Here is a 13,134-nt window from a genome sequence, read left to right as displayed (position 1 = left end):
CATCAACTAGTAACACGGAAGCCCGAACATATGTTTTTTGTTAGCATGAAAATCCTGCAGCCACTAAATATTGTCTAAATAGGCACATATGTGCTTTTAGAGAATGCCATTCATGTGTTTATCTTGGGCAAACACACATACTGCACCCAGTCTTAACCTAATTCTTCCAATGCTGCTGTCACCAGAATCTCCAAAAAGGGGTTGTCTTTAATATTCACTGTCTCTAAAATCACCTTTGAACTTTGAATGAATTTTTTTCCTCAGGCTACATTTCCATGTTGAATGTTTTGTAATACTGCAAGCGAAACGGTTTTGCACACTGCCAGAAACCTACATTACTTGTGGCAAAGTGGTGATTTGTTATACCGAATGACATTTAGTTAAAGACACCAAAAAGAAAAAAAAAAAAAAAAGAAGAAGGTGAGGAAGTGAGAGAAAGAGAACAGAAAAACCACAGCTCACACAGCGAGGCTTTGTGTCTAATCTGAATAACTTCCATCCCTGCTGAGGTCTCTTATCTTAATGACTTTGCTAAAGAAGTTGTCTTGTCAAATCTATTTAAAAGCTTTTGCCTTATATGAATAATTTACCAACAGAGGCAATTTGGGAACATTATGATGAGATTAGAAAAAAATAGCTCAGTGATAAGGAGCAAGCTTGAAGGAGTTGAATACAAGAATAGAAAAGTCTCATAAGATCTTGCGGGGCTTAGTCCTCAAAGGGTCGATAGATCTGTTCTGGTTTTAGGGAGGACTTTCCTAAAGATTTCTAGTTAGGAGAATAGCCAATTTAAACAAATTTAATGAAGAAAATCCATAATGGTTCCATAGTAATTAATCTATTTTTTTTAAACCTACTGATTAGGGATATTTTATTTGTATTTTCAAAATTCTGTTTTGAGAACTCTACTTTCAGTGGAGTTAAAGAGTAAATAGACATTATTCATGTATGTCATATGACTGCACTGGCCACTGAGCAATGATTCATCATTGTCACTGGGCAGTGATCTGACGTGTTTGATAGATCAATCATCTGATTGTTTTGGGCCACATTACTACAATCAGAAAATAATTCCCAGGACTATGGAAACACAGACTGAAAATAACCCCTGTGAGGCCCTTTTTGGGGACTTCCCATTTTGGAATATTGCTAGCCGTATGCTCGTTTGAAAGCTGAGTGTATTTCCATCAGGGACTACCTACAGAGAAGAAAACAAATATTTGAAAACCTACTGTGTGGTAAATAGTCAGAAAGTTGTGTTACTTAAGGATATTAGAATAGAGAAGTAAGAAAACTTACTCAAGAAACTCAGTGATGGAATGGACCCTGATACTCATTATTAAAATCGCTCCCTTCTTCCACATTCCTTACCACCATCTGCTATGGGTGTGAAAGTAGGTACAGGGGAAATCCAGGTCACCTACAAGATTTTCACAGGCCTGAATGCTTGGAGTTAAGTCATAAAAGCTTTATCCATGCTTATCTTAAAGCAGGAAATCTCGGGTGTATAGCAGAATAACTTAAGTAGATAATGGGCAAGAAAAGGTTTCTGTTTACCATTGGCTTTTTCAAGGTTCCAACTCGAATCTTGTCCAAAACAAACATTTCATCAAATGCATTAAGCTCCAGGATTAGGATCTGACTGGGTATCAGAGGATTAAAGGTAAGTAGAAAATGTGTCAAGTGAAAATGTGGCCTTGGGCATGAGGAAGAGAGTTATTCTAGGGAAAACTTAGTAAAAGCAATTCTGCAGATGTCAGCTTCTGGTAGGCCAACCCCAGCAAAGGTGGGGCACAGAGGCATCCTACGGGAGCCACAGGGCTCTCTTGACACTGCGTCCCATGCAGAGTTTCTTTTATGTGTACCAGGTAGGTGACAACACTGGCACACCCATCACAGCATGTGCCAGGAGGCCAGGGACAGAACAAGGACAAGGTGGAAAATTAAGCAGACAAGAGGCAGACTAACTAGTCTGGCACTGGGGGGAATGTCTGGCCTTCCACACTACCCAAGCCACAGGAAATTGACTGGGTGGGCTAACAAGTAGGGTTGTGGGCCTACTGGGTTTCAATTTTTTTTTTTTTTTTTTAATTTTCCATGGTTAGTTCCCACACCTCCAGGCCTCTTTGGGTCAAATTATGAATGCAGGTCTGGAAACTTCTAGAACCTGGGAGGTTGGGGTTGGGGTAGCAATGTGACTCCATTTATAACTATTAGAACTTCTCATAATTTAGAGTTCTTTAGAAATCCAATAAACTCCTATTTGGTGATATTTCTAGATCCTGGGGAATGTTTATGTTTTTACAGCTACTGAGGGAAGAGGGTAAGATACAATCCCTGCCATAAGGGGCTTTAATAGAAGTCCTGTAGTTTTTATTTACATGGGAAAGTGAATGCTCTTTTTTACTTACATCCTTTGAAATTTTTCTTTACCACTTTCTATTACTTTAACCCAACCAATCAGCCAGGCATCCCAGTTAGGATTATAAGACTTTCTGATAATTCCAATTGGGATGCCTGGCTGATTGGTTGGGTTGATATAATAAAACAGGATGCCCGGTTAATTTTTAATTGCAGATAAACAATAAATAATATTTTTAGTATAAGTACGTCCGAAATGTTGCATGTCCCAAATATAAAGAGGTCTTATTGCATTAGGAAATACATGCTTTTTCTTTTCAAATATACCTGTTGGGTGTCAGATTTAGCGAGTTAAATACAGGATCCCCAGTGAAATTTGATTTTCAGATAAACAACAAATACTTTTTTAGCTATTAGAATACACTGAAAAGTTATTTATTTATATGAAATTCACATTTAATAGGGTATCATGTATTTAACCTGGCATCACAAATCCCAATGCTAAGAGGACATTCTTTTATCTTTTCATCCAATTAAATTTTTTGAATCCATATTGTGTTCAAGGTGTTATAGACTGAGTGTGTCCCCTCAAAATTCCTATATTAGGCTAGGTGCAGTGGCTCATGCCTGTAATCCCAACACTTTAGGAGGCCGAGGTGGGAGACTCTGTCTCTACAGAAAAATTAAAAAAGTAGCCAGGCATGGTGGTGTGCGACTGCAGTTCCATCTACTTGAGAGGCCATGGTGGGAGGATCCCTTGAACCCAGGATTTCAAGGCTGCGTGAGCCGTGATCATGCCACTGCACTCCAGTCTGGGCAATGGAATGAGCCTCTGTTTCAAAAAAAAAAAAAAAAAAATACACACACACACACACACACACACACACACATACATATTTTAAATCCCTAACCCCCAATGTGATGGTATTTGGAAATGGGGCCTTTGGGAGATAATTACTGGTAGATGAGATAAGAGTGGGGACTTCTTGATAGGATTAGGTCCTTTTAAGAAGAGGCGCCAGAATGCTAGCTCACTCTCTCTCCGGAAGCTCACAAAAAGAAGAGGTCATGTGAGCAAGAAGGTGGCTGCCTGCAACCTAAGGGGATAGACCTCACCAGCTATAGACCATGCTGGTGTCTTGATCTTGGACTTCCAGGCTCAAGAACTGAGAAAATAAATTTTTGTTGCTTAAGCCACCTAGTGTATGGCATTTTGTTATGGCAGCCTGAACTGATTAAGAAACAAAGCATGGTGTTAGATGTTGTGAAGGGATTCAAAATTAGTAAGACATTAGTAAGATCTCTGCCCCTGAGGGCCTCTGTCTCTGGAGAAGACGGAGACATGCTCCATTGTGCTTGGTCTGCTCTGCTGCCCAAATCTCTCCTACATCTCTTCTCTCTTGTTCTGGTCATGGGCTCTACCTGGGATAAACGTACATATTTCTGCTCAACAGAAGTAGTACCCATCCATGGTATCTTTCTTTCCAGGTTTCCCATGCTCCAATTCATCCTTGACACTGCCCATCAGGGTATTTTCTAAAATATGAATCTGACCAAACAGCTCCTCAGAGTAAAATCCACCAGTTTCCTTATTTTCTACCAAATAAAGTACAAACTAGCATCAGAGTTCTATTGTTGACTATCCTCGACTGCTTACTACCCACTATCCATTTCTCTTTCTCTTTTCTCTCACTCTCTTTCTCTCTCTTTTTTTCTTTTATTTTAAAGAGACAGGGTCTTTTTCTGTCACCCAGACTGGAGTGCAGTGGCACGATCCTGGCTCACTACAGCCTTGAACTCCTGGGCTCAAGCAATCCTTTTGCCTCAGCCTCTTGAGCAGCTGAGACTACAGTGCATGCTGCCATGTCCAGCTAATTTTTAAATCTTTTTTGTGGAGATGGCGGCCGGGAAGGGGGTCTTGCTTTGTTGCCCAGGCTGGTCTTGAGCTCCTGGCTTTAAGTAATCCTTTCACCTTGGCCCCCCAAAGTGCTGGGATCACAGGGGTGACCCACCATGTCTGGCCTCCTTTTTCTCTATGAATCCTGTGCTCAAGCATTGCCACCTTTTAAGGGTTGAATTATGTCCCACTGAAAGTATATGCTAGAGTCCTAACCCACCATTCCTCAGAATGCTTTATTTGGAAATAAGGTCTTCAAAAGTTAAAATGAGTTCAGTTAAGGTAGGCCTTAATCCAATGTGACATGTCTTCACAAAACTGGAAAATTTGGACATGGAGACAGACAGGCACAGGGGGAAGATGATGTGAAGAGACACAGGAGGAACACCGTGTAAAGATATCAGATTGGAGTGAATCATCTACAAACCAAGAAATGCCAAAGATTTCTGGTAAACCACCAGAAGCTACAAAGAGGGAAGGAAGGATTCCTCTACAGGTTTCAGAGAGAGGATGCCCTCCCTACTAACACCTTTCACCTCCAGAAGTCTTATGAGACAAATTCTGATTGTTTTAAGCCATCCTGTTTGTGGTACTTTGTTAGCGCACTTCTGGGAAATTAATACACATCCCGACTTGTCTTTTTCTTGAATGTGTCATGCCATTTTATGTCATTCTAATTTTGTTCATGCCAGTGTCTTCATCTGCAATATCCTATCCTGTACCACCCCTCCCCCACAACACACACACACACACACACACACACACACACACACGCGCGCGCGCGCACACGCGCATGCGCCTCTCTATTGACTCTTACTCCAAGGCCTAGCAAAACTCTGGGAAGCTCTGAGCACACCCTTCAGGCTGAATAAGTTGGTCCCTCATCTGTGCTCACATAGAAGTGTGTTTATACCTCCTCCCTAGAACTATCATGTGCTAGTTTTTAGTCATTTAACACTTAATGAACATTGCAAATATTTGTTGGGCATGCAAAGTGCTCAGTGCAGAGCTCAGTGCTTGAATACTGTCATTTAACTTTCACATAAACTCCACGTGAAGTAGGTTTTATTAGTAGTTTTGTTTACGATGGGGAAACAATGTTAGAGGAGTTAAGTAACTTGTACGAGATCATGTATCTAGCAAGCATCAAAGCCAGAATTCAAATTCAGGCAATCTGATTCTGTAGTCTGCACTCTTAACCACTCTGACACACTGACTTCCATTTACATGCCTTCTCCCCCTTTACAGAAATTAGATTTTGTGTTTTCAACTTCTTACCTTAGTACCCCACCTATAACAGCAATCCACAAAGTGCTTGTGGTTTTGCAGGGTATTACATTGCATTCAGCTGCAATAATTATAATATAGATAGTATGTTTTAGGTGGAAAGGATAAAACACACTACAGAGGAGAGAGATCAGGTTTACCAGATAATTGACAAAGGTTTTTCATTAACGTGTGATTGCAATATTTATTACGTATTCACTCCTCATGTAGTGGAGAACACTAGTCAGTTGTCACTAGGATATATAATATCACATTTCTTCAACATTTACTATACCTTTTCCCAAACTTTTAATTGATTTTTGCTTCATTCTAGATATCTTTTTCAATCTCTCTACTGATCTAAATTGGGAAAAAGCTGGAAAAAGTAGTATTTCTTTGTGAGACATGAAGATTTTAGGCCTTAGAATATTAGAAGTATTTTTCATTCAGCAAGTAGTTACTAAGAGATTACTAAGAACAAAATAGTATTCTAGAAGTAGTGATTAAGAATATGTTCAATACAATAAGAAAACACCCCCAATGAAAATTACATTATTTCTTCACCTAAGGGCATTAAGATTTACAGATATTTATTTTGATCTATTTGAGATCATAATGATGTTCGTTTTTTTCTTGTGTACTCACAAGAGAGTAATGTGCTTCCTGAAATATTCCCCATATGTTGGATGTAATAGCTGTTATAGAAAAATGTGAGGTCAAGTATAGGAAATGAAAATAAAGTCAAATTTTGTTTATTTGTTTCAACTAGAGAACATCTCAAAACCTTAAGATGCTAGTAGTCTTTTTGAATCTTGAAGATAAGAAATTGTAGCATTTTAATTTTCTGACAACATAATTTTCTCTCCTTTACCTTCTCAACAGAAGTTGATCCAAGGAAAAATATTTTTAGGAACTTCTGGTTTAATATTACTTTGCAAGATATGGGAAGGAAACTTTCTCCCCACTGTCTTCATATCAATTTATTTGTTTTGAGTACACTTGTCTTGGAATGATCTTCATTTAGTTAACAAGTGTATCAATAATTTAAGACTTATCTACTACATTATATTATTTACAAATACTGTACCAGATGGACAAGTTTTAGTATCTTTTTTCCTCAGAGAGAAAATTACAGCTGAATACTGAGCTTTGTATCTATTACTGCATTTTCTTCTCCTTGAATTTAAACCAAGAAGCATTTTTACCCATCATATTTCATCATAGTCTTATAAATGGATTAATGAGTAAATGAATTAAACAAATAGCATACTTACTATATGTTGGAAATTTAGAAAAGCATTTTTATCATTATAGATGTGTCATTAAAAAGTAAATAGGAGCCAGGCATGGTGGTACATGCCTGTAGTCCCAGTTACTCAGGAGGCTGAGAACATACAGACTAGATACCATGTTTTAAAAAAAAAAGTTTAAAAAAAGTTACTGAATTTAGCCTCAAACAGTTAAATCATAAAAATTGAAAAACTGAGAGGGAGTAAAGAGTTGAAATCAGGAGAATTGCTTGAATCTGGGAGGTGGAGATTGCAGTGAGCCGAGATCATGCCGTTGCAGTCCAGCCTGGGTGACTGGGTAAGACTTGGTCTCAAAAAAAAAAAAAAAAAAAAAAAAAAAAAGTTGAAATCAATAGTTGCATTGCCATTCAGGCATGTCAAGGGATGCAAACAAATGAAATATCAAGTAAATATAAGATTAACCAGTTACTTCATTTATCAATACTATGTACCAAAACTAAGACTGTGCTAATAGAATTCAAAGAATTTCCAAGTTGGAACTATTTCTATTGCTACAAGTAGTCTTCGAGTATTCTCAGAGCAGATGCTGAGTCAGCAACTCCTGGATCAAGACCCTTCATTCTTCATTCAGGATGGTATACTTTGTTGGGATTTAAATCGTAACAGCCTGAAATATGGGGAGAAAAAAAAGCAAGGGTAAGATAATGTTTTATATATTTCACCAATAGTGATTCATATGCAAAGGTTAGATGATATTCATCTGTAATAACAGCAATGAACCTGCTAACTAGTAAATAATTCACCCACACTTCCTCCCTCCATCCTTTCTTCTCTTTTCTTTCTTTCTTCTCTCTTCTATGTAGCCCATGTCGGGCAATCGCTACTTATAAATATTGAATCAACGTTTGTTGTGGGGAATTCAGGTTCAGAGAAATAGAACACATGAGAAAGCAGTTTGTTGTGAAAATTAGATACTTTCTACTACTGTGTGTGTTCTCAATAAAAGATAAAGAGCTCAATAAAGGATCAAGAGCCTTTAGGTTTGGATCAGATATTATAACTAATAATTCAGGCTGAATGTCCCAAAGCTGTTCAAAAAAATTCATTTTCAGAACAAATTCTTAAGGAGAAACAAACTAATGCTTGTTAAATACCTATTACAGCTGCTATATATGTAATTATTTTATATAATCTTCACAGTAACACTGTAAGGTACATATTATCTCCATTTTATAGATAAGGGTACTAAAACTCAGAAATTATTTAACATGATCAAATTTGTGCAGGATGTGAAAGAGCACATTTGAAATTGGATTTTTTGATGCACACTTGATATTTCTTGATACTTACTTCATTCTTCTACATGTTTTGATCTCCTCTTGACTTCATACCACTGGAGCCATGTTTGTGTGTGACAAAGACATAGAGATAAAGATCCAGATTGGAGGAAGTCCAGAAGACTTAAAATCTATCTCTTACATCTCTGTGCGGATCATCATTAATCATGTTGCTTCTGAAGATATCTAACTTTTTATTTTAATCAAACATAAAATAAGCCAGAAGAGTACAATGGTATAGAATATCAGAAGGTACACTAGGATTGCTCAATTACTGTTTCACTCCACTTCCCCTTCCTATCCCCAATACAAAGTTGCATTTTTTTACACTATGAATAACCAGGGTCTGGTTACAAAAACAAAACAACAAACAAAACAAAACAAAAATAGTGTTTTTATTTTCTTCCAATTTTTCCTTCCCATCTTTCCTCCTTTTGTTCTTCCTTTTCTTTTTCCATTTTCCCTTCTCTCCTCCTGTCCTTTCTTCTTACTTCTTCTCATTTTCCTTCCTTCCTTTCTTCCTTCCTTCCTTCCTTCCTTCCTTCCTTCCTTCCTTCCTTCCTCCCTCCCTCCCTCCCTCCCTCCCTTCCCTTCCCTTCCCTTCCCTTCCCTTCCCTTCCCTTCCCTTCCCTTCCCTTCCTCCCTCCCTCCCTTCCTCTCCCCATTTTACGTTTTGTAGAATTTTCTAGATGCCTCTCAGTAATTTTTATTTTCAACTATTAGAAATGTTCCTATTTGTTGTTATATGAATTTGGCATGGCCAAATTTATTCCATGCCACCTCTTGATCTAGATTTGGGTCCTGATTGGCTTAGGCCAGTAAGTATAATCTCACTCTCACCTTGTCCCAGCTATTGGTTAAAAAATAGAGGTAACTCTTCAAATTTAGGTGGCCTTTTCTCTTTCCCTGGATGGTTAGGTTACATAATGTCTGACACTGATGAAACCATTTTGCTACCAATGGGAAAAACAACCCAAGGGTAAAACTACTACGGAGGAGGAGAGAAAAGCCAAGAAAATAGATACAGAGGTGGTACTGATCAAATCCTGCAAAGTTTATACCTTCTGAATTTTTTATTTATATGGTCCAGTAAATTACCTTAATATCTGAGTCAACTTGATGTACATTTTTAGTTGTTAGGGCAAGTATTCTAAATGATATATTCTCCCTTTGTCCTCTCAAAGAGAATTTATTGAGTGCCTATTATGTTTCAAAGTTCTATATTATGTGTGTCAGGAAATACAAAGAAATAAAATCTCTCATAGAAAGAAGCTGTATCTCTATTTCTCAGTTGCTAAAGTCCATTTATCTCACTTCTATACCTCTTTTACTGTGGACCAGTCATTCTGTTTTTTGGCCCAGTCCTTGTTTTGTGTGCTGATATCATTAAGCTACCCTGACCTCACGTGTTGGACTTCATATATTTGAGGAGAGGAATTCCATACCACTTGGATTAAAAGATCTCCAGCACCCAAATACAAGTTCACTCCTTGGGGCTTGTTTTGATTCACTGATCTCTAGGAGTGCAATATTGTTTTGTCTTATTTGAAAAGAGGGATTTGATTCGGATTATCTTTCTTCCATTAGCATGATTTCTTTGTATCAGTAAGGCCCAAGTGTCACAGTGGAAAGTGGAGGAAGAATGGCATAGAAAAATAAAACCTGGTTGTGGGAAGAGTTGAAGCTAGAGGCCAAATTTATCCCATGCTGACAATAGGTATAGGCCCTGGAGAGTAGAGTGTACCTTATTCCACCTAGCACAGTGCCAGCACTGTGAGAATAGGGACTAGGACAGTAACAACTAGGTCAAATAGCCAAGATTCTGTACTGATTATCCTTTCATTCTCTCAGGGCATCCAATGCACTCCTAATATTAGCACATCCTGGGGACCCAAAAATAAATAAGACCCTAACTTAAAACCTAGATGATGGGTTAATAGGTGCAGCAAATCACCATGGCACATGTGTACCTATGGAACAAACCTGCACGTTCTGCACGTGTATCCCAGAACTTAAAGTAGAATAAAAAAAGGAAGAATGTTCTTAAAATTTTAAGAACAACCATTTTAATTTTAATAACAACCATTTTAAGAACAACCAATCATATGAGAATTCCAAAGGTGGAAAAAAAGTTCACAGTTTAGAGCAGACAACCTATGGAAAGGAAGAAAATTTTTGCAATCTATGCGTCTGACAAAGGGCTAATATTCAGAGTCTACAAGGAACTTAAACAAATTAACGAGAAAAAAACAACCCCATCAAGAAGTAGGCAAAGGACATGAACAGACGCTTCTCAGAATAAGACATTTATGCAGCCAATAAACATATAGAAAAAAGCTCAACATCTCTGATCATTAGAGAAATGCAAATTAAAACCACAATGAGATATCATCTCACACCAGACAGAATGGCAATTATTAAAAAGTCAAGAAACAGCCGATTCTGGCAAGACTGTGGAGAAATAAGAAGACTTTTACACTGTTGGTGGAAATGTAAATTACTTCAACCACTGTGGAAGACAGTGTGGTGATTCCTCAAGGATCTAGAACCAGAAATACCATTTGATCCAGCACCCCCATTACTGGGTATATACCCAAAGGAATATACATCATTCTATTATAAAGATACATGCACACATGTTCATTGCAGCACTATTCAGAATAGCAAAGACATGGAATCAAACCAAATGCCCATCAGTGATAGACTGGATAAAGAAAATGTGTCACATATACACCATGGAATACTATGCAGCCACAAAAAGGAACAAGATCATGTCCTTTGCAGGGACATAGATGCAGCTGGAAGCCATTATCCTCAGCAAACTAACACAGGAGCAGAAAACCAAATGCTGCATGTTCTCCCTCAAAATGGGAGCTGAACAATGAGAAGACATGAGCACAGGGAGGGGAACAACACACACTGGGGCGTGTTAGGGGCTCAGGAGGAGGGAGGGCATCAGGATAAATAGCTAATGCCTATGGGGCTTAATATCTCGGTGATGGGTTGATAGGTGCACCATGGTGCAAACCACTATGGCACAAGTATGTAGCAAACCTGCACGTCCTACAGATGTATCCCAGACCTTAAAATACTTTTTTTGAAAGTTCACACTTTAGAAGAGGGAATGACTACATAAATGAGTCGGTGCAAATATTAAGTAATAGATATTGAAATAGAAGTAAGAAGAAGTAATTGCTCTATCTAGGAGTCAGAAAAGGTTTGCCATAGGAAGGAATATATGGACTAGGGGCTCAAAAAGCAGCTTGTTCATGGTCCTGTCAAAACCAGAACCAAGTCTAGCCTTCCTGATTCTCAGTCTAATATGTGTCTTAAAAGATGAATCATACCAATCTGTTGTGAAGAGTCCACATGAACTGACACAAAACGATACCCGGAATGGAGCTGGAAATGACAGGTAATTTTGGGAAAGGAAACACACACACACACACCTCACACACCCCAAGGCCTAAAATATCAGTGTAAAAATATTCACTGGGTGACTTGAGGAAATAGGAAACTGGGTTGAACCAGAAAGAAAGAGTACCCATGAAAAATTCCTTCTCCAAAATTAATCTCTACAAGAACACTCCCATGTAGCTGAGGCAGCAGATTGCAGGATCAGGAATGAACAAATTAGAGAATGTGTGCTAGAGAACTGCTCTGAAGACACGATACCAAATTCTTTTGGTGTCCATCTCTTCTGTATCTGGGGTGGTTTGGGGTTTCTGGGTAAGTAGTTAGTTTATAAAGAGACACATTCCACTGATGTTTTGTAGGAATTTCCTAAAGGGAAAGAAGGAGTATTTTACTTACCAACCAACAAATTTAGATTGTGGGTCTACTTTGTGGTACTTATTACACTAGATATGATTCTTTCAATTTTTCCAAATTATTTATTTATACACCTTCTCTTCAGAAAGAAATAGAACTGCTAACAAAGATAAGTAAAACATACAATGCTATAAGACACAATTTTATTTTTTGCTACTGCTTTTAATTCTACCAAATCCTCCTTTTTACATTATAAGGACTCTACAACTTTCCCACCATTTTGTTTATTAAAATTTATTCCAGTCCAGTAACTCCAATCTCCAAATTCCAACTCAGATCTCTGGGTTTAACTCTCCCATCTCCAATTTAAACCCGTCTGGACAGGTTAGATATCAAGTTGCAAGGATTCAGAGTGGAGGGGAGAGAGGGTGATATGGCTCCAGCATATCCTTTCCCCCTTCTCTCACATTTCTGTTGTTAGGGAGCTGTGAGAATAGATGGGCGAGCAAAGATTACTTTCTATAACTGGACATTGCAAAGACACATAGCAGGAAGTGCCCAGGCTTTGAAACCTCTGGTTTCATCTGATTCTGTTTGCTGCTGGTGGCCTCTGCAGATACAGTGGTCCCAAGCAGATGAAATAGAGTGTGCCTGGGCAATGCTCAGCTCCAGACCAGCCCTTCTGTTGTCAAGGACCCCTCAGAGAGGCATCACCAACCCTCTGGCAACATCTGTGCTCCTCTGGCTCTACCACATCTTGGGCAGCCCTAATATTCTTACCCTTTCTCTTGCCCTAGACCCCCTCAGGTGGAGCCACAAGAACCATTGAGGTCTTCTCTGCTTGTTGAGGCTGTTTCATGGGCACCCTGTCTCAAAATGTGGGATTTTAATTTTTAGTGGTGACTGTGTGATGACACAGATTGGTCAATGCCACTGAGAGAAGAATTTATGACTTATATTTCATGAGAAAAGTGGGCGTGTCCCACCATGCAGGGCCACATGGAGAACTACCAGGTTTTGGTTGGGAAGCAGAAGCAGGAACCAGGAGAAACCAGGCCAGAGCCTTGATAGGAATTTCCATGAGCAAGTCAAGGCAGAGAGAGGTAAGCAGTTTAGTGCTACCTCATTTGAATGGGGCTTTGGGCTACAGGGGTAGTTTCTAGTCTTAGTGGGCTTTGGGCTACAGGGGTAGTCTCTAGTTGTGTGATATTTGGCCCTGGGTTGATTTAGAGAAGGGGAAATATTGGCTTGG

Source organism: Papio anubis, chromosome 5 (assembly GCF_008728515.1).
Source record: "Papio anubis isolate 15944 chromosome 5, Panubis1.0, whole genome shotgun sequence".
NCBI lineage: Eukaryota > Metazoa > Chordata > Mammalia > Primates > Cercopithecidae > Papio > Papio anubis.
This window is presented reverse-complemented; position numbering follows the sequence as displayed.